At 42.2% G+C, this 23836-nt stretch overlaps 2 protein-coding genes across 8 annotated transcripts in view; one reads left to right on the top strand and one right to left on the bottom strand.

The window, feature by feature from the left end:
• The window catches only part of NRG4 (neuregulin 4), a 254219-nt gene extending 245914 nt beyond the window's left edge, over nucleotides 1-8305 (bottom strand). Inside the window, exons 1-2 of one of the 5 annotated variants that reach the window (XR_011648466.1) lie at nucleotides 8045-8303; nucleotides 1353-1456 (exon numbers count right to left, since the gene is read on the bottom strand). The gene's annotated coding sequence lies outside the window, so the exon portion shown is untranslated. Of the gene's footprint in view, nucleotides 1-1352; nucleotides 1457-8044 lie in introns of all 5 variants that reach the window. The other 4 variants (XM_012528895.4, XM_071214317.1, XM_071214318.1 and 1 more) reach the window with 4 other exon arrangements.
• The window catches only part of TMEM266 (transmembrane protein 266), a 117962-nt gene continuing 101501 nt past the window's right edge, over nucleotides 7376-23836 (top strand). The window contains exon 1 of one of the 3 annotated variants that reach the window (XM_071214315.1): nucleotides 7376-7516. The gene's annotated coding sequence lies outside the window, so the exon portion shown is untranslated. Of the gene's footprint in view, nucleotides 7517-7815; nucleotides 7895-23836 lie in introns of those variants that run through there. The other 2 variants (XM_004468189.3, XM_004468188.4) reach the window with 2 other exon arrangements.

The following is a 23836-nucleotide window of genomic DNA, read 5'->3' as shown; positions in this document are numbered from 1 at the left end:
CTGAGCTACATCTGCTCCCCAATGAGAGTTAGTTTTTTTGTTTGTTTGCTTTTAGGAGGTACTGGAATTGAACTCAGGACCTCATACATGAGAAACAGGTGCTCAACCACTTGAGCTACATCCACTCCCCACCATATGCTTTCCCCTCCCCCACTCCTCCCTCTCCCCCCACCCTGCTGTTTTTTTGCTTGCTGTGTCCATCTGCTGTGTAATCTTCTGTATCTATTTCTCTTTTTGTCTTCTCTTCTCGTTTTTTCTCCTCTAGGATTTACCGGAATTCAATCCTGGGGAACGCTGATATGGAAAGAGGTTCTCTGTCACCTGCATCACCTAAGTTCCTGGTTTCTGCTGCACTTTACCTTGACTCTCTCTGTTGTCTCTCTCTTGTTGCGTCATCACCTTGCTGCGTGACTCACTTGGCGCCGGCACTTGGCTCACTGTACAGGCACTTCAGCTCACTGCGCAGGCACTCAGCTCACCATGCGGGCATGCTTTCTCTTTTTCTTTTTTATCAGGAGGCCCCAGGGATCGAACCCAGTTCCTCCCATATGGTAGGCAGAGGCCCTATCACTTGAACCATATCCGCTTCTCCCATATGCTTTTTAAAATAAACCATAGCACAAGGTTAGAAGCCCTTTAAGAATTTTCCAGTGGCAGATAATCAGGCTACTTTGAAGACTTTCTAGAAAAGACGATTCTGCCAGTTCCCAAGGTAAATCAGCTCTGTTTTAAACATTCTCAGTTTCAAATTTTTTCATTTCTCTAATCTAAATCTTTTCTGCTGTCTTTCCCCTGTGGAGATGGGAAAAGGACAGGCACCATCCTTAGTATATAGCAGCACCTCCTCTATTTGAAAAGTATTGTTCTCATACCTTAGCCTTCAGTTTTCTAAGCTAAATAACTTAGAACCGTTTACTTCAATGACTCCTGTTCTCCAAAACTTTCTTAACCTTTAATTCTATTTAGATTCTGTTTAAGTCACAAAGACGGACTTAGGTTTGACCAGTTTAGAGCACTCTGTTGTTTCTAATATGTTTTTATAAATGGTTAACTTATAAGTAAACATAGCTCTATACATAAAGTCTTCTCAAACATTAGAATTGAGACCTGGGCTTCTATAAATAAAATGACAGAATTTTCCATACTATGGAGAACACTCTTACTATCTCTTAAATTAAATTGTAGGACTACAGTTATCAAATTAGAGCAATTAGCCCTGAAACATTAAAAAAGACTGAATGAGGGGAGTGGGTGTACCTCAGTGGTTGAGCACCTGCTTGGCATGCACAAGGTCCCAGGTTCTTCAATCCCTGGCACCCCCTAAAAAAAAAAAAGAATGAATAATTACTTACTTGATCTGTCCTTGGATGAAAGTTTTTTCTTCTAGGTTGCAGAACAGAGAATACACTGGCTCTCTCTTTTTACTTCACCTCTGCTTTAATAGGAATTGTGGCCACTATGAAGGAAAAAATTAAAATGGAAAATATTTTATATAATTTTAGTAATTTGGGAAGAGAAAGAAAGTAGCATGTTTACAAATTTCACATGAGCTTTTGTTTTTATTTAGTAATACCTCAAAGGACTTCATGATAAGGGGAAGGAGAAATTTGTTAACATGTCTAATTCTCCTCCTTCCCCCACCTTTTATTTAAAACCCAAGATAACTATGTATTGTTATTATTTTCAAATATCAGACTAGAAGTTGGGTTAAGAGGGAAACAATTTTATCAAAAAACTATTTGTCAAGAGGAAAAAAAACTCTTTCTCATCATATAAACAGGAACTTTTGGGGGAGGGCAAGGAATTATATATTTCTTTTATTATGAAAACTACTTTTTGTGTGATGTTTCCCCCCAGAAAAAATATCATGTGCATTTTCACAAAGGATTAATAGGACTGTCATTTCAATAAGGTGGTAGCCTTCATGAGAAAGAAGGAAAATAAAGTGGTATATAGTATGATCTATCTTCCACAATAAAAATCCATTCTCTCAAAGAACTTTATATAGCACTAAAACAGAAGGAAATCAAGGCAATGGCTCATAATATCTTCCCCCTCCCACCCGCCCCCAGTTGTCTGCTCTCTGTGTCCTTTGCTGTGTGTTCTTCTGTGATCACTTCTATCCTTATCAGCGGCACCGGGAATCTGTGTTTCTTTTTGTTGCGTCATTTTGTGTCAGCTCTCCGTGCCTGCGGCACCATTCTTGGGCAGGCTGCACTTTCTTTCGCGCTAGGCGGCTCTCTTTAGGGGCACACTCCTTGCACGTGGGGCTCCCCTACGCAGGGGACACCCCTGTGTGGTAGGGCACTCCTTGCACGCATCAGCAGTGAGCATGATCCAGCTCCACACAGGTCAAGGAGGCCCGGGGTTTGAACCGTGGACCTCGTATGTGGTAGGCGGACGCCCTATCCATTGGGTCAAGTCTGCTTCCCTTAATATCTTAATTATACAGAATTTAGAGTATTATAGATTTTTATATCAAGCAAATTTACTGGAATGCCACAATCAGTTCCTCAGAAGTTTATGGTCTTTCTGTAGTTATACAAATAACGAACATGAGAAGTTTAGGAAAACTAATTTTGCAACTACAAAACATGAAAAAATTAATCTTCCTTCAAATTAGATCATGCTGGTTCTTTATCTCTGGTTCATTTTTAGTCTGATAAGTGAAAAGTCAAATTTTCTTTTTAACATAAAAATCAGAATCATAAAAATTTTAAATGAGAAAGAAATTCAGAGAACTTGTAGATGGAATAAGTTCAATCCTCTCTAAATCAGAGATGCTTAATTGCCTTCCTCAAAATTATGGAATGAGTTAAACATGCAACTCTGGAATTCAAAATGCTTTTCTTACTACAGCGCAAAAGAAAGTGCAGCCTGCCTAAGAATGGCACCGTATGCACGAAGAGCTGACACAACAATATGACGAAAGAAAGTTCAGTCTGCCCAGGAATGGCGCCACCCACACAGAGAGCTGACACAACAAGATGATGCAATAAAAAGAAACACAGATTCCCTTGCCGCTGACAACAACAGAAGTGGACAAAGACGACGATGCAGAAAATAGACACAGAGAACAGACAACCGGGGTGGGGTGGAAGGGGAGAGAAATAAATAAAAATAAAAATAAATAAATAAATCCAATAACGTCTTTCCATATGAACTGAAATTTGCACTTAAAAACATTACATCTCAGAGTTAGCACTTTGATTCACTCTTAAATTTTACACACAAATTCCAAAAATGAGTCCTGTTTATTTGTCCTTAAAATACGTGTGCTATCATTGAGAATCTACTATTTAACCACAGGAATTTGGACCAAAGGGGTTGCAAACATGAACTGTGCCTTGAATTATCCTGAACTTTTATGAAGTTACTTAGAAAAATATCTACATAGCTGAGGCCATATATATGGAAGACCAACTATATAACTGGAAATTCTCTAAATTAATTTCCATGTAGAATACAATGTTAATTAAAGGATAAATTATAAAAATGTGCTCATTTGAAGCTTACATAAATATTATTAAAACTTAAAAGCAACTACAGAAATAGTTTAGAACTTAAACCAACAGGTTTTTGCAGGGAGGAATATTTTATCACCGACATTGATTAGAATTCCTGGTACACAAACTTGACTAGTAATAACAAGCAGATGTACTTTTAGTTCATTCATTGTAGTTTTAAAATTCCCTACAGACTGTGAGAATTATTGCCTACAACCAAGGTGATTGCTCCTTTTGCTCCCCTCCCCGCCTTGGTATTTCACACCTCAAGGTGAAATCTGCCATTGAGGTACTATCCTTTAAGATGAGCTTGCTACATTAAGCACATTTAATTTATATAAGAGAAAACCTTTTTAAAATTAAAGTAATTGAGTGCCTGCTGAGTGCATGGTACTATGCTTTGTGTTTTGTACACATAGACTGTGTGCACATGAATACTGCTAATTACAAGTCAGTCATATTTATTCATTAAAGCCAGTTTAGCAGGATTTTAAAAAGAAAGTACTTTGTTAGTGGTTACTGTGTGTACTTTAATTTTAAATATCACATAAAGTCACATATATTGTATTTTTCTGACTTTTCACTAGCTCAGTTTGGCTTTCTCCCTACTTGCTCCAAATAAGCAAAGTGGTATTTCATAAATCAACATCAGGAAGAGATTTCAAAATGTTAACATTTATGTAAACATTAACAATTTAATGTATTTGGATATTATTTAAGTTTTCATAAATCATGTGACATCAGGTTCATGTTTTAATTTTACAAGTGGCTACCTTAGGAGAAAAAAATTTAAACTCTGATATCAATCTTTTTCAGACATTCACGGGATTAATATAATCTCTAATCTGCCTTCCCATAATCTTGCAGCTGCATACTTGCACAAATTTTCTAATTATATGATCATGGTACTCTTGACAAAACAATGTTTTTTATCAAAAGAAAATCTGGAGAATGGATATGGCGCAAGCAGTTGGAATGCCTGCTTATCACTTGGGGGTCCTGGCCTTGGTTCCTGGTATCTTTTAAAAGTAAAAAAACAACACACAAACAAACAAAAAAACCAACTCAGGGGAGCCAATGTGACTCAGCAGTTGAGTGCTGGCTTCCCACATACCAGGTCCTGGATTCAATCTCTGGCCCCAGTATCTCAACAACAACAACAAAAATATGACGACCTAAAAAAGGTATTTTGATATGGGACAGCGTTCCAATAACAGTCACATTAGAAATAGTGATATCAGGCAAAAAAATGACACACAATTTCAACCAACAGTTAATTTCTTCTACTCCTGCCTTATAGCTCCTCCCCCCACAGAATTCCCCCTCATTAGTTCAGTGGACCTCAAGTCCACTGAAGCAGCTCCTGTTCTATTTGGAGCTCTAGTATTCCCCAAACTTTCCTGTTCATAAAAATCACCCGTGGCAGTTAAAAATAAAAATTGCCAAGGCACTCCCTGAAGATTAGATTTCAATGAATTTGAGGTGGGCTCCAGAATCTGATTTTAAACAAGTGTTCTTAGTGATTCTTCAGAACAATGCTGCAAGCCACAATTTCTTGAGACCTGCTGGAGATCTTAACAATTCCTCTAGATTGACCAACCTCTAGGGCAGTGTTTCTTAACCTTTTTTGTTTCAAGGATCCCTGTGCCAGTCAGGGGAGAACTACTGACCCCTTACTAAGTCCACACAATAACGAGTATTATTTAATAAATATATCACACCCGCATCAACACGTCCCCACAAAAATAAGGTTTGTTTTTTAAATTTAAATTCAAGCTGACAGACTCCTTGTCAAGAACCTCTGCTCTAGGGCTAATGATCCTCTGGGTGATTCTCACTCTGGAGTATTTAAAAGCAAAAGTAAGCCAAATTTGGAGGAAGGAGAATGGCATCCTGTTATATTTGTGATTTAGGTTTTCAAAAATGAGTTTATCCGATCTAAGATTTTAGTGTGGGAATGTGCTGTGGAGCAGGACACCACCAGGGGACAGCATAGAGCTGAAAAATTACACAGATTTGGGGATTACTTCACTGATTTCACATTACAAGGCAAAATGGTTGCACCTAGAATCTCCATGAATTCAACAATGCTATTTAAAACATAGCACACTTAAAAGACAGAGGTAAAAAATAGTTGTATTTGATTTTCACATAGATTTCTCTCTACAGAAATTCTTTATTAGGCAACCCGTTTTAAAAGGAAAAAAATTCCTCTGAAGTGGCATTGTGCCAAGATCCAAAAATTGTATTAGAATACAAAGATTCCAAGTAAACTGAAGCAGTCTTTCAATTTCATCTGTCTGCAAATTTCAAAATACTTGTCCTACTCTAATATTTAACTAGAGTTGAAACTGGAGCTTTTCAAAGGTTTTAATCAAACAATGTATAGAATTCTATTAAGTAGAGAATGGGATGGATAGCATCTTGGCAAGCTGTGTCAAGGCTTTTTCCAAATCAAGTGCAGCTGAAGTGTTGCTACCACCTGTTAAAAAAAACTGTACCACTATCCTCAAGCATCCGCCATCAAGTTTTCTTGACCCATCCCTACTCTCATTTTCATATTTCTTCTTGCAGAAATGTACAAGAAAAATACCTGACAACCAAACAAGCTTCAACAAATATCAACCCCCAAAAATTCTGTCTCTGAAATTCACCATTAAAGATTGGAGTTGAATGAGAAACATTCAAAGATGAGGGAGAGCTTGAAGAAGAAATTTTATTTACTCTAGTTTGCCAAAATTAGCTATTCACTCCCTACCTAGATATTTCTGAGCCTAAGAAAAGAATGATCCAACCCAATGAAGCAATTCCACGACCTTGGTTTGAAGCCTTTCAACTCCACAATTCTGATCATTTAGCTAGACAGGCTTGAGGTGGGAGGAGGAGGCGGCAAGAATGAACAAGGTGGGCCTAACTAAATAAAAATACTTTAGAATAAAGGTAGGAGGAAAGGAAAAACAAGGCTGTATTGACCATGCAAAGTCAAAGGCCACCCTGGAACTTTGTCCTAGAAGTGCGCATTTCCCATCTTTTCAAGTATTTTAACATAAAAATGCTAGCACCCCATAGGAAAATGGCACGAACTGATGGAGACTACAAATGACAAAAGCTACCACGCTTAAACGACTGTATTCTATTGCTTTCACAGCAGACATTATAAAGACTTTTAGTCAACAGAGAACATTTGTGGTTGCTAACTGGGATAGGGATCATGGTTTTCTGGCGGGGGGGGGGGGGGGGGGGGGGCGGGGAGGCGCAATTTTGCCTCCAAGGTACAACATTGGTTGGGCGGGGTAGTGAGGCAAAAACAAACAAACAAACCTTATTTTTAAACATATAAGTCATACATATACATACAGTACATAAGCAGATATACTGTATATCTGTGGTATTAGAATTTTGGGGGAGGGAAAATGTATCTAAAAAGATCCCTTAGGAGGAGGGTGATAATGCAAAAAACAAACAAATAAACTGAGAAACATCCTCGGCTGTGCTGTGCGACTGTCAGACGAAAATTCCTGACAGTAGACTGGGAGTCAGGGGTCTCTGGTTCTAGTACTACCTCGGACAGAAAGAGGTGTTTTCCCCCCTCAGTGACCAATTAAAATTAGGGGAAGCCGATGAATTGCTTCCTCGTGCATCAAAAAGGAGAGGGCAATGCCTGCCGTTCTTTCCCTCACAGGGTTCCGAGTGCGGAAGAAACGGAGCAATTGGCAAACAGTTCTGGAAACTGCAAAGCGCTGCAGCAATGCGCGGGGAGCCTGCTCTACCGACAGTACGAAATCCCCCTGTGGGGCCCTTCGCTTCCCCGACGGGCCACCTCAGGCTCCGCACTTGTTGCTTCTCCGCCCCGCCCGCCTCCAGCTCCGGCCTTCCCTTCGCGACACTCTCCTCTCCTCACAAACACACGCGGGGGCCCTGCGACACCCTCACCCCCGCGACGGAACCTGCGCGCCCCGCTCTGCCCCAGGATAGGACCCCAACCCCAGTCCCCGGCCCCCGCAGCGCAGGTGACCGTTTCCTAGACAGCCGCGAGATTGCTGTGCAGCGGCGAGGCGCGCGCGTCTGGCGGGAGGCGAGGGCGCAGGCGCGAGCCCGGGCTAGACGCCAGCGCGAGGCCGCGCGCGCGCCCCCGAGCACGGTGGGCGGAGGGGCGGAGGGGCGGAGGGGCGGAGGGGCGGGGGGGCGGAGGGGCGGAGGGGCGGGGGGGCGGAGGGAGCGGAGGGAACCGAGGGAGAGGCGGCAGAGGCGGGAGTCGCGGGAGCCGCGGGAGCCGCGGGAGCGGCGGGGCCGCGAGGGGGCGGGGGGGCGGAGAGGGGGAGCCCCGCGAGCGCGAGCCGCGGCCGGCGCCGCTGCAGAGTCGAGCGAATTCAGAGCCCCGGCAGCAGGTATGTGTCCTCGCAGCCGGCCGCGGCCGGGGCTCCCCCCACCTCGCTCCCCCCTGGTTCTATGGTCGCAGCGGGGTTTTGGGGTAGGGGTGTGTGTGGGGGGGGGCGTCAAGGTTTGCAGGATGCCTGCCCGGAGGGCTGGGATCTTACCGCTGACCTTCATCCCCACCCGCCGCCGGGCAAGCGAGCCCAGGCTGCGTGGGGCGGTCCAGGGCTTCAGCTCCAGCGTAGGGACCTGGTTCTTGTCACATGCTTCTTATTTATTTTTACAAACTACCCTGGTTCGGGTCCAGCTGCAGATGCCTTGCCTCCCATTCTTTGCCTCCGTGTGCCATCTTGCATTTATTAATAAAACATGCAAGCCGCGGAGCGGGTGATTGCTGCTGGGGGGAATCCCATTGCAGTATGGCAGGCGGGCGCCTATTTTCGGTTTTCAGACGTGGTATGGAGGTGGAAATTCCACACCCTGGGGATTTGTGGCTTGGTTGGTCGTGACCACTTCCTAGTGGGCTTTCCCCGTTTGCCGGGAGGCGCCACAGTGGCAGGATGGGCTGTCAGGAAAGGATGGTGGGTTTTCACTGCCAGGCCAGAATCCGGTTCAAGGGACAGGTGCAAGCTACGGCGAACAGTTTCCTGCTTGCTAACTTGCCAGGCAGGCTTAAATCCAGAAAAAAATTTTTTTTCTCTTGGTTGCTGAGAGGAGGCCTTGAACAAATCTCCAAAACTTGCATTCTCAAACTCATTAGGGTTTTGCATCTGAAGATGACTAAAGCTAGCCACCTGTTGGAAACCAGACCCTATGACCCCCTGTCCATAATCTAGCCCACCAATCCCTGTTTAGTAGTTACCTATACTGATAACGATAGGCCCATGTTGGTTCTATCTGTCCTCCTGAATGCTGCTTGGCTTTTGTTTCTTTTTAAATAAAACCTACTTATGATTTGATGCCACGTAGGTTACAGATTGAAAATATGATTAGTTTACATTCCACACACCTATAACATCCTATCCTAAAGACTGGGTTTCTCTTCAGCATATATGTGTCCTATATACCTGGTTTCCCCCCTTGCTTTGAGCAACAATCTGAAAAGTGGAATATATATAATTGCTTCCCCCACACTCCCCCTGCCCGCAAAATACTGTGGCTAAAAGAATAGTAAGAACTAGAAGTATACAATGAAAATGCATACTGTGAAAATGCTTTATCACAAGATGCTGGGATATGGCAGCAGGACTGTAATTGCTTCTAAAATATAGTCATAAATGCCACATCTAGTCATTAGAAGGACTCTCATACACTTACATTTGCCAGGTATTGAGCTGGAAGCTATTTGTGCATAGTCTCATTTAATCCTCACAGCAAAACTATTATCTCTGTGTTGAAGATGAATAATCTAAGACTCAGAAAGGTTAGCTGATTTACCCAAGGTCACACAGGAGCAGAGTTAGTATGCAAATTCAAGTGTGTCTGATTGCTGGGAGTGCGGTTTTGGAGGGTAGCCTTTAGCCCTGGAGCTGTGTCTACTTTTTCATTAAGTTCAGGCTTATGCATGAACACCCAGGGTTGGATTTGATTTTCCATGTCAAGATTCCACACCAATCTTTGTGGCTTTCCAATAAAAGAAACTGTTTCAGAATGGGTCTGTGTGGAATTTTTTGAGGTGGCAATGAGTCTGTAAAAAAAATGAGGGCCAAGATGGACCTTTCTTTAACTCTCCCGATCAAGCAGTTAAGTTGAAAATTTCTTTCCTTCCGTATTTAAACCTATGAAATGTATAAGCATCAGATAGAATAAATCACTTATTTTTTTATTGCACTATACCCCAGGTTTTCTTGCCCTGTACAATGTCTTTGTGTCTCATTGTCAGCCATGTGAACAATATTGTCTATCACTCTTGTGTGTGAGCTTTTTCATGGGGTTAAGGCAGTCATGGACCAAAATCCAATCTCTCTATGATTGTAGCAGCTATTCCTTTACACTTCTTGCATTGTGTGCATTTAACTGTGGATGTATATTTCATCTTTTTTTTGCAAGTACATTCATTATTATAATGCAGGTATTGGATTTTGCTACACATTCCTAGCAGCTCTGTGGACTCAGTCGAAATTGCTATAGTTTCATCAATAGATGTTTACCCAGTGGGGCTATTAGCTTTTATATTTAGGTCACATATTTGATATAATGGTGAGAAAGGTATAGGTAAGTATGGAATTATTTCAAAATTATATCCCATGGAAGTTACAGCTTTGTCATTGTAAACTGATGAATAATATTAGGTAGGAAATGTAAACTGTCTCTTGTAGACCTTATAAGCTCTGTTTTCTTCCTTGGGCAATATGAGTAGTTTTAGAGCAGGCCGATGTTACTTTTTTCCATTATACTGTGTTCTGTAGACAGTTAAGTGATTTGTATGATGGTCTTGACGGATGCAAAACGCTCTTGAGTTTTAGAAGAGCACATTCCCCAGTGTTTATGGAAATGCTGAAATGGAGCCTTTCTGCCCTGAGGATTTCCAGTCCATGATCAGATAAACTCAAAATGAGTCCTGATGTTATTGGGGAAGAAGCAGAAAACAAGTTCTTGCTTGATTTCTGGAGAGGAAATGGATTTTCCTACCGCGAGCATCACTACCTTCTTCAGCTGAGAACCTCCTAATTGAAAAGCATCCAAGAAGTCAACTAGTTTACTCTCTCCCATCCAAGCAAGCATTTTATTTAATGCAGATCCGAGCATCATTTCTGGTGCAAAGTCCTATTAATGGAACACAAAAATTTCTCTGTACTACACTTTTTTTTTCAGCATATATATATATATTTAAACTGGGAAAAACTGTGTGGGCAAATATGGATGCTTAAGCATTTTATGTTTTGTTTCCCCTCACTAAGGGCTTTTTTTTGAGGGGGGAGAGGGGAACCAGGGAGTGAGGTCTAAAATTTTTCCAAGTTATATAACTAGCATACATCGTAATGATCATAACATGTATTTGAATACCTTGTTGAGTAAGACACTGGGAACTGGTATATTTGTCTTGTCTTTCTGATCCTGTGAAATATGATTTGTATTATACTATCTCTTAATTTACTATTCTTTAAAATGAGTTTTTTTCAGTGTCAACTATCATGAAAGATGTCTGCAGTAACATTATTTTGAACTACTTGATTTTCATCAGTCTCTTTTTCTTTCCTTGGTGGCAGCCACAGCAAGGGTTTTAATTTTTTTTTTCAAGTTGTTCACAACCACAAGTTAATCCTTTCCTGTTCCAGACAGAACCAGTCAGAGGTCACAGATGCTGGCTGGGCACACCTATCGAGAACCTTCAAGCTCCCTTTGACCATGTTTGTGCTCAATTTCCCCATATAGAGATGAGGGGTTCCTAAAGTGGATCATGCCAGGCAGACCTTGGCTTGGGGGTAGGATGGAGGCTACTGAGTACCACTGTAGACAGGACCAGAAAATCATTGCCTCAACACTAGCTGACATTGTGGTTTCTGCTTGCACATGTAACATGTGCTCATTTAAAAATGTTCAAACAGTACAGAATACAGAAGGTTGAAGGTTAGTGGTCAGAGTTGTGGATAGGCACACTCCACACCAATGACCATTAACAGTTTGGTGTAGATTCCTACAGATTTTTTAATGCAGACACTAAGACATTATTGTTTGCCAACAATACTATACATAGATGCATACTGTTTTGAAGTTTTTCTTGCCCTCAGTAATATATCTTGGACCTCTTGGAGGCCGGCCCTTGAATGGCATATTCTAGACACCTGTCATTCTGCTACAGGTGGAACTAAATGAGACGATCCTTGTAATCAGGGGAAGAGGAATGAGCTAATGTTTGTTGGGTAGAAACCCACACGTGCAGTTTCATATTACATATTTCCTGTAACACCTTGCATTTACAGATGAGAGAGGGGCCCATAATATGACAGGAGGAAAGAACTAAGATGCAAATCCCAGTCAATGTGACTCCAAATCTTTCCCTCTTACCACTCGAGTGTTTTGCGGTATGGTTCTCCAGCCCCTATCCTTCTCTGCTCCATCTGCCCTTGCCTCCTCGCTGGTCCTCTTGCCTAGGGCCTTAGGCCCTAGCACTTCTTCTGGAACAGTCTTCCCACAGATACTTGCATGGTTTGCCCCCTCACCTCCTTTAGACTTTGCTCAAGTGTCACCTTCTGAGGGAGGCGTTTCCTGACCATCTTTAAAACTATAACCCCCATTCCAGGCACTCTATCCCTCCTCCCTGCTTTGCTTTTATTCATAGCACTCATCACCTTCTAACATATACATATGTTAGTTTTTCTGTTTATTCTCTCTCTTTTTTCCCTGTCCTTACTCCTGTAAAGCCTGGCAAATTACAGTGACATTCTTGAATCTCTCCAGCTTCTCCACACCTCTTTTGTTATCCCATTCTGCTCTCTCTAGTAGGCAGTGAAAATCTTAACATGCAGAGAGTATTTGTGTGTGTTTGGGGGAACCACACATAAGTGGAAAAGAATCAGGAAAGATCCTGTCTCACTCTTGAGCCAACGAAGGTCTTTGACTTCCCAAGTGAACATGAAAGGAGAGTCACGTGAGGGCGGGTGTGCATCACCAAACAGCAACAGGTACCTGGGGAGATGGCCTGGGACGGAGAGAGATCTGTGTGAGTTCCCTTCCAGCTGGGGGGTACACTGTTTTTGAGACCTCCAAAAGCCACACTCCGGACTCTACCACCTTTTGCAGTGGCCTGAGTCACTCTCCCCAGAAGGGAAAAGGAATTCATGGAAACACACAATTTAATTGCTACGCTACTGGTAATAACTTGTTGCACTTTTAGAAGATTGGCTTAAAATACCTGTTGGTATCTTCCCTATTTAAGCAGATGTGAGAGTTCATTGTCAAAGCACTTATCTCACATGTCAGTGAAGATTGTGCAAGAAGCTCACACCAGCAGCCTCAGAGGTTGAAAATCCTTTGGCCAAAGCAGTCCCAGGCTCCCAGTAGTTCTTGGGTGGAGCAAAATGATAAGTATTTTGGGGACTTAGTCAACCTTACAGCATATTAGAATTGAGTACACGGGGATGCTGGAGGGAGTTAAGGGTTACAGGAAGAAGTCTTAGAAAAACTGCTCCTCAGCCACAGGGAGGTGGCCACCTCCTGCCCCTCTTTCTCCTCCTCCTCCTCATTCTCCTCCTTGGGGTCTCTAATTGCTACCCTAAGTGGTCTGAATTACAGGAGAGGAATTCCCCTTGAAAAAAATCACAGCCTCCCTAAAACTGCTTTTGGTTTGTAATAGAATCACTCAAAAGCTAGGGCAGGGCGGATCTCTCCAGTTCTCACAGCTCATTAAAACAAAGAATTTTAGTAAGTATTTTTTCCCTTTGCAACCCAGGTTTTTGAAAGTCTAGACTGCGTTAAGGCAGTTGTTCTCTGGATTTCCTTCTCAGTCTCTAATGCTTGCAATGCTTTCGGCTGCTCCCCCTGGGCTGGAAATGAGTCCAAAGTGAGTTATTTTATAGGTGATTCTCTCTTCCCATTCCAGTTCTCCATAGACAATGGAACTGCCATTTACAGGACTGCCATTTCTGCCAGCCAAAGTAATGTTTAAGGTAAAGGTCTTCCCCCCATAGCAATTTCCCTTGAAATCCTTAAATCTTGGTATGTTACCTGAATTTGATGTAGTGTTTTTTTAAAAAAGACTAAGCAATTTCTATGGCATTTGCTAGTTCTCCTTTAACCATGACTACTAAAATTTGTTAGTTTTGCCCATCAAAACAAAAGAACTGGGTGATATACCTGGCAATCCCTCAACCAAAGAAAAATCTCCATTATTTTGGCACACAGTCTCAAAAGAAAAGCTTGGAAAGTTCACTGCCATTTCTCTCTGTCCCTTCACTGTCAATTTCTTCCTGGGGCTCTATCTGCTGCCAGCCCTACTTGATGCCCTACAAAGAGCTCCTGTTCCCACCTCTCTGCTGAAACAGGACTCTTAAAGGTCACCCTCCATGGCCTAATCACAAATCCAATGGCCGTTTCTCAGATTTCGTTCCTGATGGCTCAGCAACACCTGACCCTATTGACTTCTTCCACTTCTTGCAGTTCTGTCCCTTTGCAGTGCCTTCGCATTGTGCCCCATCTCTGGTGGCCTCCTCTCTCCCCTAAGCCTCTCTGTTCCCTTACTGCGAGACAGTCTGGTGAAGTGGGTAAGAGTGTGGGTTCCTCCCAGGGTTTAATCCTGGCTCTAGCAACTTGCTAGCTGTGCAACTTTTTTTTTTTTAAGATTTATTTATTTTATTTTATTTTTATTTCTCTCCCCCCCCACACTCCGGTTGTCTGTTCTCTGTCTATTTGCTGCGTCGTCTTCTTTGTCCGCTTCTGTTGTTGTCAGTGGCATGGGAATCTGTGTTTCTTTTTGTTGCGTCATCTTGTGTCAGCTCTCCGTGTGGGCGGTGCCATTCCTGGGCAGGCTGCACTTTGTTTCGTGCTGGGTAGCTCTCCTTACGGGGCGCACTCCTTGCGCGTGGGGCTCCCCTACGCAGGGAACACCCCTGCGTGGCAGGGCACTCCTTGCGCACATCAGCACTGTGCATGGGCCAGCTCCACATGGGTCAGGGAGGCCTGGGGTTTGAACCGCAGACCTCCCATGTGGTAGACGGATGCCCTAACCACTGGGCCAAGTCCGCTTCTGAGTTAACTTTTTAACCTTCCTGCATCTCAGTTTCCTCATCAGTAAAGTGGGGAGAAGAAAAATAGCAACATCCTAGGATTGTTGGGAAGAGGGTTAAGTGACTGTGCCTAGTACAGAGAAAGCACTCAACAACCCTTTTGTCATGACCACTTCCTGTTAAGATGCCCTCAGAGGCTCCCTGGTATCTGCTGGATAAAACCCTAACTCCTCCTTCTGCAATCTGGGCCTCTGTGATCCAGCCCCGGTTTACTGACCATCCCAGGCTGTTCCCAGCCTTTGCCCACTTGTAAGTGCCCCAGGTCATGGACCACCTTCTCCCCTCCCTGCTTAGCTGACAGCTGGCTGCCAGGAAACACCCAGCACAGAGCACAGACTACCTCGAAACCTAAGATATCCTCCCCCGGGCACCAACCCTATCTTTCTCAAACAGATTATAAATTACTTAAGGACACCAGCTGTGATTTATGCATTTAAAAAATATCTTCCTCAATAAATAAATAATAAATCTTTAAAAAAATATATCTTCCTTAGCATTTAGCACTATGCTTGACACGTAGTAGGAATTTAGCTCCTCTCTTTAGCTGCCAAAACGTTATAGTTTCACTTAACCCCTCCAAAATCCTTTTTTCCTCCTAAATCAAAACTTGTACTGATCGATCATGGAGTCTATTTTCTATTTGCCTGATGTGGAAAAACTGAGTCAACACATGGGAAGAGTTAACCACCTGAGAATCTTTTTAGAATGAGGAAAGATGGTTAGAGATTTATTATTAAAATAATAGGAGCAGAGGGAGTGCTTGACTTCTTTTTAAAGGTAGCTTGAAATCCTACAAACCTATGAAATTGTTGGGATTTTTAAAAAGTGCTTGGATGTTTTTTGCTGTCCTTATGCCATCCCTCCCAAGTTAAATGAACTCTGAGGGTGAGTGGCAAGTCTGTAAATCCTTCAGATCTTGCCCTGGGCTTACTCCTGAGCCATTATGTTCTATTCCTGCTTTCTCCTCACTATCCAGGTGAAGGGGACATTGAAGTGGAATGAAAATCATAGGAGGGAATCACCAACTTAAGAAAAATAATAACCTTATTGCTAGCATTCTGGGTTGGCAGGGCAAATGCAGCCTGCATTTTCATCGTTCTCTGCTGTGTCTCTGGGGTCGGGAAGAGTCCTAGAGCAGCGCTGCCGATGTAAGGACTTGCCTTCTCCAGCCTGGAACACACTAAGGACTGTGTTCTTTGCACCTTGGGTTTCTGTAGCAGGGCTTTGCGTCCTCAGCACTGTTGACATTGGGGCGGGGTATTTCTTCGTTGTGGGGACTGTCCTGTGCACTGAAGGATGTTCAGCAGCACCCCGGCCTCTGCCCACTAGATGCCAGGAGCACCCCCTACCCCCACCCCAAGTGGTGATAACCAGACAATGTCAGATGTCCCCTGGGAGGCAAGTTGTCCCTGATTGAGAACCACTGCTCTCCCTGGATAGGATCAATCCAGAAAACTCAGCACCCTTCCTGTGTATAGAATACATGACCTGGACAGTTTGGGTCAGGTAAAGATTATAATACCCATGGAATAGTAAATTTGAGTTTGAAATGACTAACCAAGGAAGTGAAAATTTAATTGTTTAATGATACAAACAATTATAAATAAGGAGGATGTAAGCAAATAAAGTAACTACAGAAATTCAGACCCTTCTACTCACCTAAAGTTCTCGAACCTGTTAAAGGTTCATGTCTGAATACAGCACATTTTGGGACAGTTAACAATCTTCCTTGAAGTATTTTTGTTGAAGTTTTATTTAAATGGTGATAATACATTTAAGCCTTTGATAAGAAGTATATTATACCAAAATTAATTAATATTTCTGGGCAAACCTTAGTTGATTATCATCGGAGGAAATTACATTTGAATTGAGATGGGCTAGCTCTTCTCACTAGAATTTGCTTCTGACCTCAGAGCTGCTTCAAGACTTTGGTGCTTCAGGAGTGAAGTAGAAATGACAAGGTACCTTGTGCTTTGGTGAAAGGCCACAATTGCTGGGTGATCTTCATGACTGTTAGAAAATTTAACTGTAGACTAGTGATTTAAAATCCACCTCCAATTGACAGTCACCATTATGTTCTTTCTAAATGCAGTAGCAGAAATTGCATACCATGTGCAAAGACTGGAAGTGACAGTTAAATATGCTGCTTTCTGGAAAATGTTAAAGCTTCAACCTTGGGTGAGACCACTTTGGCCAGAGATCACCAAATTGACTGGCTAATTGCCTTTATAAAGGGGAAATGTGGACAGAAGACCCCCCAAGATGTTTGCTACCCAGTTGTCTAGAAATAAATTTTGTGCAGTTTCTTGAATTAAGCAAGCAAGGTCGTTTTTTATTTCACAGACAACTGTATCATCAACATGCCAGACCTGTGCTAAGAGGTGGGAGGAGTTCCAAAGATCATGTCCACCTCATTGCACAGATCAGGAAACTGGACCCAGAGAGATCAACAACCTGCCACAGGTCAAGTTACTAGCTGGTGACAGAAGTATAACATAGAACCTGGGTTTCCTGACTCCTCGCAAATGTACATTCCCCTTTCTACACTACCTCGGGTCATATAACTCTCCTATTTTTCTAGAACCTATAGCACATCACTTCTGTGAGCATCAGGGTCTCTATACTTGCCCTGCTCATCTCAGGATTGTTGTGAGGATCCATGAGGCAGTTCAAAAAAGACATTTTAAATTTCTAAACTACAAAGTGTTTTTGTATGATGATAAATAGGATACTCAACCCAGATTTTTACTGATTAGCAGGAATCTATCTGAAAATTTGAGTCAACAGTCTTGTCAAAGAGGTACCTCTGTGAGGTAGATAGCACTAGTCTTGGAGTCTCAGGTGGGAGAGCTGGCCTTTGGCTTTAGGGAACATATCAGAGGACAGTGAAGGAAGAAGAGGTAGGGTCCTGGCTCAGTAGCATACCATCTCAAGGTGTGACTGAGAGCAGGAGGGTTGTTCTTCATTTTCATTGTGTTGTAAAGGCTGTGGGTGATGGGGGTTTGCCCAGTAAGAGGTACAGTCCTCTTAAGAAGACAGAATATAAGAGCTATAAGAGACCATGAGAGCTTGTGGCAACCAGCCAGGGTCCTTGGTAGTAAACAACAGAAACCTACCCTGATGAACTTAAACAGGACAGTTTATAAACTACCAAATATTTTACAAATGTAAATACCATTCTCAACTTTTATTGAGTATATTGAAAAGTGGATCAGGAAGGAATATGTTTATCTGGGCGTAACAGAAAATCAGGGGGAAAAGTGGCTTAAATATGAAGATAATTTTTCTTATGTGTAAGTCTAAAGGTGGCAGTCCAAAGTCTGTCCTATTGTACAAGAATATGATCAGAGACTGAAGTTCTAGTTACCTTTTTGCTCCTCATGGTCATGGATAGCTACTCCACTTCCAGGTATTTCATCTGTGTTCCAGGCAGAAATAAGGAGGAAGGAGGAAGGTGAAGTATAAAATCCTTTTCCTCTCCAGATTCTGCTTTTATATTGGACAAGGGACCTATTCCTTCATTTCATTGATTAGAACTGTATGGTGTGGCCACTGCTTAATGCAAAGGAGTCTGGGAATTCAAGTATTTTGCTCTCTGGTCTCAAGAGTAGAGGGAGACAAGGGAGAAAGGGGGTGAAAATGGGGATTGAGAGCCAAGCTAAAATATCTGTGACAGAAGAACATGACATTTCTTCAGAATAATAAGGCAGGTAGAGAGCCAGGCTCAGAATATAGGCACAGTGGCCAGGCAATCTGAGAAGGTGCCACAGGACATTGTTGCACTAATCTAGCCTTGACCGCTATCCAGTCAGCATTCACTGCCCTCCCCCTGGACTTCTGAGGCCATTGCAGCTAGAGTTTTGCATTCTTTTTAAGGGTTCAGAGTTCCTAGCTGGGTCTGTTCTCATGCCCATGCTGTTGCTGCATGGGAGGGTAAGGGAGAAAGAATATCTCCCCACACCCTCTAGGCTTTCATGTTGTGGGGGGAAGGACTTGCCAAATAGGGAGGGTACTCCAATGCTGGGCAGTCCAAAATGACAAATATTCACCACCCCCTATTTTACAGATTGGGAGTTGTGATAGTCAGGGTTCTCTAGGGAAACAGGACCGACAGGAGATATCTGTAAATAGTACGAGATTTTATAAAATTCCCTCACGTAGTCATGGACATACACAAGTCCAAATTCCGCAAGGCAGACTGCAAACCAGGGGCTCCAGTGAAGGTCCTTGATGAGTGCCCAGGAGACGCCTGCTGTGTAGAACTGGGAATTCTCTCTCTGAATGCTGAAATCACTTCCCCTTTTAAGGCCTTCAACTGATTGGATGAAAGGTCACTCACTGCTGAAGGCAATCTCCTTAGTTGATTGTAGATGTAATCAGCCATCTATGCAATCAACTCACTGATGATTAAAGTCCATGAAATGCCCTTGTGTTACAATTAGCCCAGTGCTTGCTCGACCAGAAAACTGGGCACCATTACCTGGCCGAGTTGACACATTAGCCTAACCATCACAGAAACCTAAAAGAGGGAAAAGACAGCCACCACGGGTGATGGGCAGAGGCAAGATTTTGTCTTTTCCTGATCTCTGCCACATGTACCTAATCTGGGTGGTCCCAACTACCCACATAGTCTTTCCTCAGGATCCCTGATATTCCATGAGGGTGGGGTGGGGGTCACTTTGGAGGCAGCCCCTCCTTCTCACAGCAGCCCATGGATAGATCCCTTTCTATCCCTAGAATCTTCCCAGAAGCCACTTCCTTTTCACGTAACTTCAAGGCTTTCCAAAAGTAAGAAGTAAACGTTCTTCTCTTCGGGACTCCTGTAATAGGATGCTGAGTGGGATGTTTTGTGGAGATACTAGTTAGTAAATTACCCCAACTTCTAAAGAGATGCAGCTACGCACAACCCTTGTGACCTGTAGAAAAAGGTGCCTGCTGTCCTGGTCCAGTGACAACTACTCCATCACCCATTTATAGCCTGTGTGAGGAAAATCCTAGATAGTCAAGTAGAGTTTATTTCTAAAAATTTTTAAGAGATTTTTAACAAGTCAATTTTATTGATATGTATTAATAAGGCATAAATCCATCCAAAGTGTACAGTCACTGGTATTAGTAAAATCACATGGTTGTGCTTTCATCACTTCATTTTTAGAGCCTTTTCATTATTTCAATAATAATAATAAACAAAAACACAAAAAACTCGTCACCTTGGAATCTCTCTATCCTTCCCCAAACATGCATAGCTGCTATTCTGTTTCTGTCTCTTTAGTTTATTTGTATTTATATTTTTAAAAACAGTCTTAAATATGCAATATCACCCACATTCATATTTTTCATGAAGTTTTGCTATATTATACAGTCCCATGTTACATTTTTTACCTCTTCTTCTAGTAACAATGTCCTCCAGGCTCATCCATGTTGTCATATTCTTCACGACTTCGTTTCTTCTTACCACTGCACAACATTCCATCTTGTGTATACACCACAATTTCTTTATCCATTCATCAGCTGATGAACAATTGGGTTGTTTCCAACTTTTGTCAATCATGAATAACGCCATTACGAACATTGGTGTGCGGATGTCGGTTCGAGTCACTGCTCTCAGTTCTTCTGGGTATGTACCTAGCAATGGTATTGCCGGGCCCCATGGCAAGTCTATATTCAACTTCCTTAGGAACTGTCAATCCACAGTAGCTGTACTATTCTACATTCCCACCAACAGTGAATAATGGTACCTATCTCTCGTATTCTCTCCAACACTTAGAGTTTTCCAACTTTTTAATAGTGGCTTTCTAATAGGTGTGAAATGATAGCTCACTGTATTTTTTAAGATTTATTTATTTATTTATTTTATGCGTCCCCACCCCCCACCCCCATGGTTCTCGTCTTTCTGCTTATTATTTGCTTGCCTTCTCCAGGAGACACTGGGAACTAAACCCAGGACCTCCCACATTGGAGGCAAGTGCCCAACAGCCTGAGCCACATCTGCTCCCTGTGGGCTGTGGCATCTGCTGACTTGTGACATCTGCTTGTTTAGGCATCTGCTTTTTGGAACAGGTGTGGCATCTAGCTCATTGCAGTGGTTGTGGCATCTGCTCATCTTCTTTAGGGGGCACCGGGACCTGAACCTGGGACCACTCATGTGGGAGGTGGGCACCCAACTAGTTGAGCCATATCTACTCCCTCACTGTAGTTTTGATTTGCATTTCCCTAATTGCTAATGATGTTGAACATTTTTTCATGTGGTTCTTTTGCCATTTGTATTTCTTCTTTGGACAATTGTCTTTTCAAGTCTTTTGCCCATTTTTAAATTGGGTACTTTGTCTTTTTATTATTGAGTTGTAGTAACTCTTTATATATATCATGGATATTAAACCCTTATTGGAAATATGATTTCCAAATATTTTCTCCCATTGAACCAGCTGCCTTGTCACCCTTTTGACAAAGTCCTTTGAGGTGCAAAAGTGTTTAATTTTGAGGAGGTCCAATTTATCTATGTTTTTATTTTGTTTGCTTATGCTTTGGGTGTAAAGTTTAAGAAACTACCCCTACCACAAGATCTTTAAGAGGTTTTCCTTCATTTTCTTCTAGGAATTTTATGGTTGTTACTTTTATATTTAGGTCCTTGATCCATTTTGAGTTAATTTTTGCATAAGGTGTGAGATATGGTCCTCTTTCTTTCTTTTGGATATAGATATCCAGTTCTCCCAGCACCATTTGTGGAATACTGTTTTGACCCAGCTGGGAGGGCTTGATAGCCTTGTCAAAATCACTTGACTGCAGGTGTGAGGGTCTGAGTTCTCAATTAATTTCCATTGGTCTGTTTGTCTTTATCCCAAAAAAGACTTATGTACGCTTTTTTTTTTAACCACTGTAGCTAGGTAATATGCTTTAAAGTCAGGAAATGAGAGTTCTCCAACTTTGTTCTTCTTTTTAAAGACATTTTTGGCTATTTGGGGCCCCGTCCCTTTCCAAATAAATTTGATAATTGGCTTTTCCATTTCTGAAAAAAAAAAAAAAAGCTGTTAGGATATTTATTGAGATTGTGTTGAATCTGTACATCAGTTTTGGTAGAATTGACATCTTAATGATATTTATTCTTCCAATCCATGAACACACAATGTCCTTCCATTTATTTGACTTCCTCAATTTCTTTTAGCAATATTTTGTAGTTTTCTGAATACAGGTCCTTTATGTCTTTGGTTAAGTTTATTCCTAAATATTTGATTCTTTTAGTTGTTATTATAAATGGAATTTTTTTTTTCTGATTTCCAAGAGTTTATTGACTGGGGAGAGTGCACTGGCTTGTCCCTGCCCCTTCCCATAGAGGCTTGGAGAGGACTGTTTCCTCCCACCCAAGTGAGAGGGCTCCAGGCAGGGTGAAGATGCCCATGTGGCCTCTGGAGAAGCAGTAGCTGCCTCTTGCAGGATAGTCAGCCTAGGAAACTGGCAGCCCAGACAAGGCTGTCAGCCAAGGGAGAGTAGTAAGCAAGCAAGTGAAGACTTCGGCCCCTCCACGCCAATCACTGGCCCTCTTACCCAAGGCCCACCACCAACACTGGGGAGCCAAAAGCAATGGCGGAAGGGGAGGAGGAGTGGAAGGAGAAAGTGCATCCCCTTCGCCACTGCAGGACCCCAAGTTTGGGTCAGTCCAAACCAGGAGGAGGGAAGAGCTTTGAACCAAATGTGAGCTTGAAGACTGGATTTAGACCTGATGAGATTTATTTTTAAACACCTGAAAAAGTTGGTCTTATTTGCTGAAATGAGGCGGTTCTTGAAATTATAAATAACCAGAAAGCTATAATCTGTCAAAGATGTCATCAAGGGCAGGGAAGAGAAAGCCAGTGGGTGGAAAGAGAAGACAAAGGCTAGAGAGAAATAAGACTGTTTCTAATGTAACCACATTCGGACTCTTACAAGTTACTCTCCTTTTCCTAAAATAACATTCCGAGACCTGAAAAGAACTGACAGACTAAGCCATCAGGATTTCTGGAATCTATCCCGGGCTTTCCCACAAAGTAAAAGTATGACCTTGGGCAAGTCATTTCACTTTTCAGGGTCTCAGCTGCGTCTTCTGTCAGATGGTGGGATTGGACTTTGAGGTCCAGTATCCCAGGATAATTTTTCTATTCCTCTAAGCTGTGCAGTGCCTTAAAACAGCAGGACAAAATAGTTCACACAGTGAGCTGGCTTTACAAATTGTACTTCGGTTATATTTGTTGGAAGAGTGAAGCATAGATGAATGGCATTTGGCAGGAGAAAACCTTAGTACATCTGAAACCCTTAATTATACACTGTAGGCAGCTCTGTAGCTTGGTCTGTGTCAAAAGACACCACATTATCAAATGACATGTTGTAGAGATATTCAGAGTTTTTGCAACAGCTTGTTCATCTGTGGCGTGATTGGCCTGTGTCAGGCAAGTAGAATCCACATTTTCAACTGGGTCTGCATTTGAAAACCTGAATGCTCCTATGTTTAGATTAAAGGTCCTCTTGGCCAGGCCTGTGGAGATGAGTCCATTGAACTAGACTATGTTCAGCATAAAGTGCAGGTCCCATAGCTGGTGACACATAGGGTTTATTCAGATTTTGTGTGTAGTTAAATATTCCTGCCACACTGGATATAAGGGGTCTTATTCATGTCTTTTTATGTATTTCACTATATAAGTAATATATTAAAAATAACACATAATATATAAATGAGAAAATGAATTAGAAATACTTTTTTTTTAGAGGTACTGGGGACAGGGGATTGAACCCTGGAACTCGTATGTAGGAAGCTGGCACTCAACCACTGAGCCACATTGGCTTCCCTCTTTTGGTTTTTTCATTTGTTTGTTTTTGTTTTTTCAGGAGACACTGGAAACCGAACCCAGGACCTCCCCAGTGGGAGGCAGGTGCTCAACCGCTTGAGCCACATCCTCTCCCATAGAAATACTTTTTTGCAACAAGAAAAAAAATTGTCTATAGCCCTGCTTTTCTATAGTTATTATTTACATTTTGTGCCTATCCTTTCAGACTTTTTATGCATATATATATGAATATATATATAAATATGAATATTTTTTAGAAGTAGAACTATAGTATATGTTTGGTTTAATAACCTGATGAGAACATCAAGGAAACCTGTGTGACAAGAGTGTTGTGATTTTGGGGGTAGGAAATAAAGCCAGAAGGGAGATTGCAGGGCCTTGTAGACATTAGTGAGAATTTGGATTGCATTTAAAATTT

Source organism: Dasypus novemcinctus, chromosome 3 (assembly GCF_030445035.2).
Source record: "Dasypus novemcinctus isolate mDasNov1 chromosome 3, mDasNov1.1.hap2, whole genome shotgun sequence".
NCBI lineage: Eukaryota > Metazoa > Chordata > Mammalia > Cingulata > Dasypodidae > Dasypus > Dasypus novemcinctus.
Note: the sequence above shows the minus strand (reverse complement) of the source record. Positions and strands in the feature narration are given on the sequence as shown.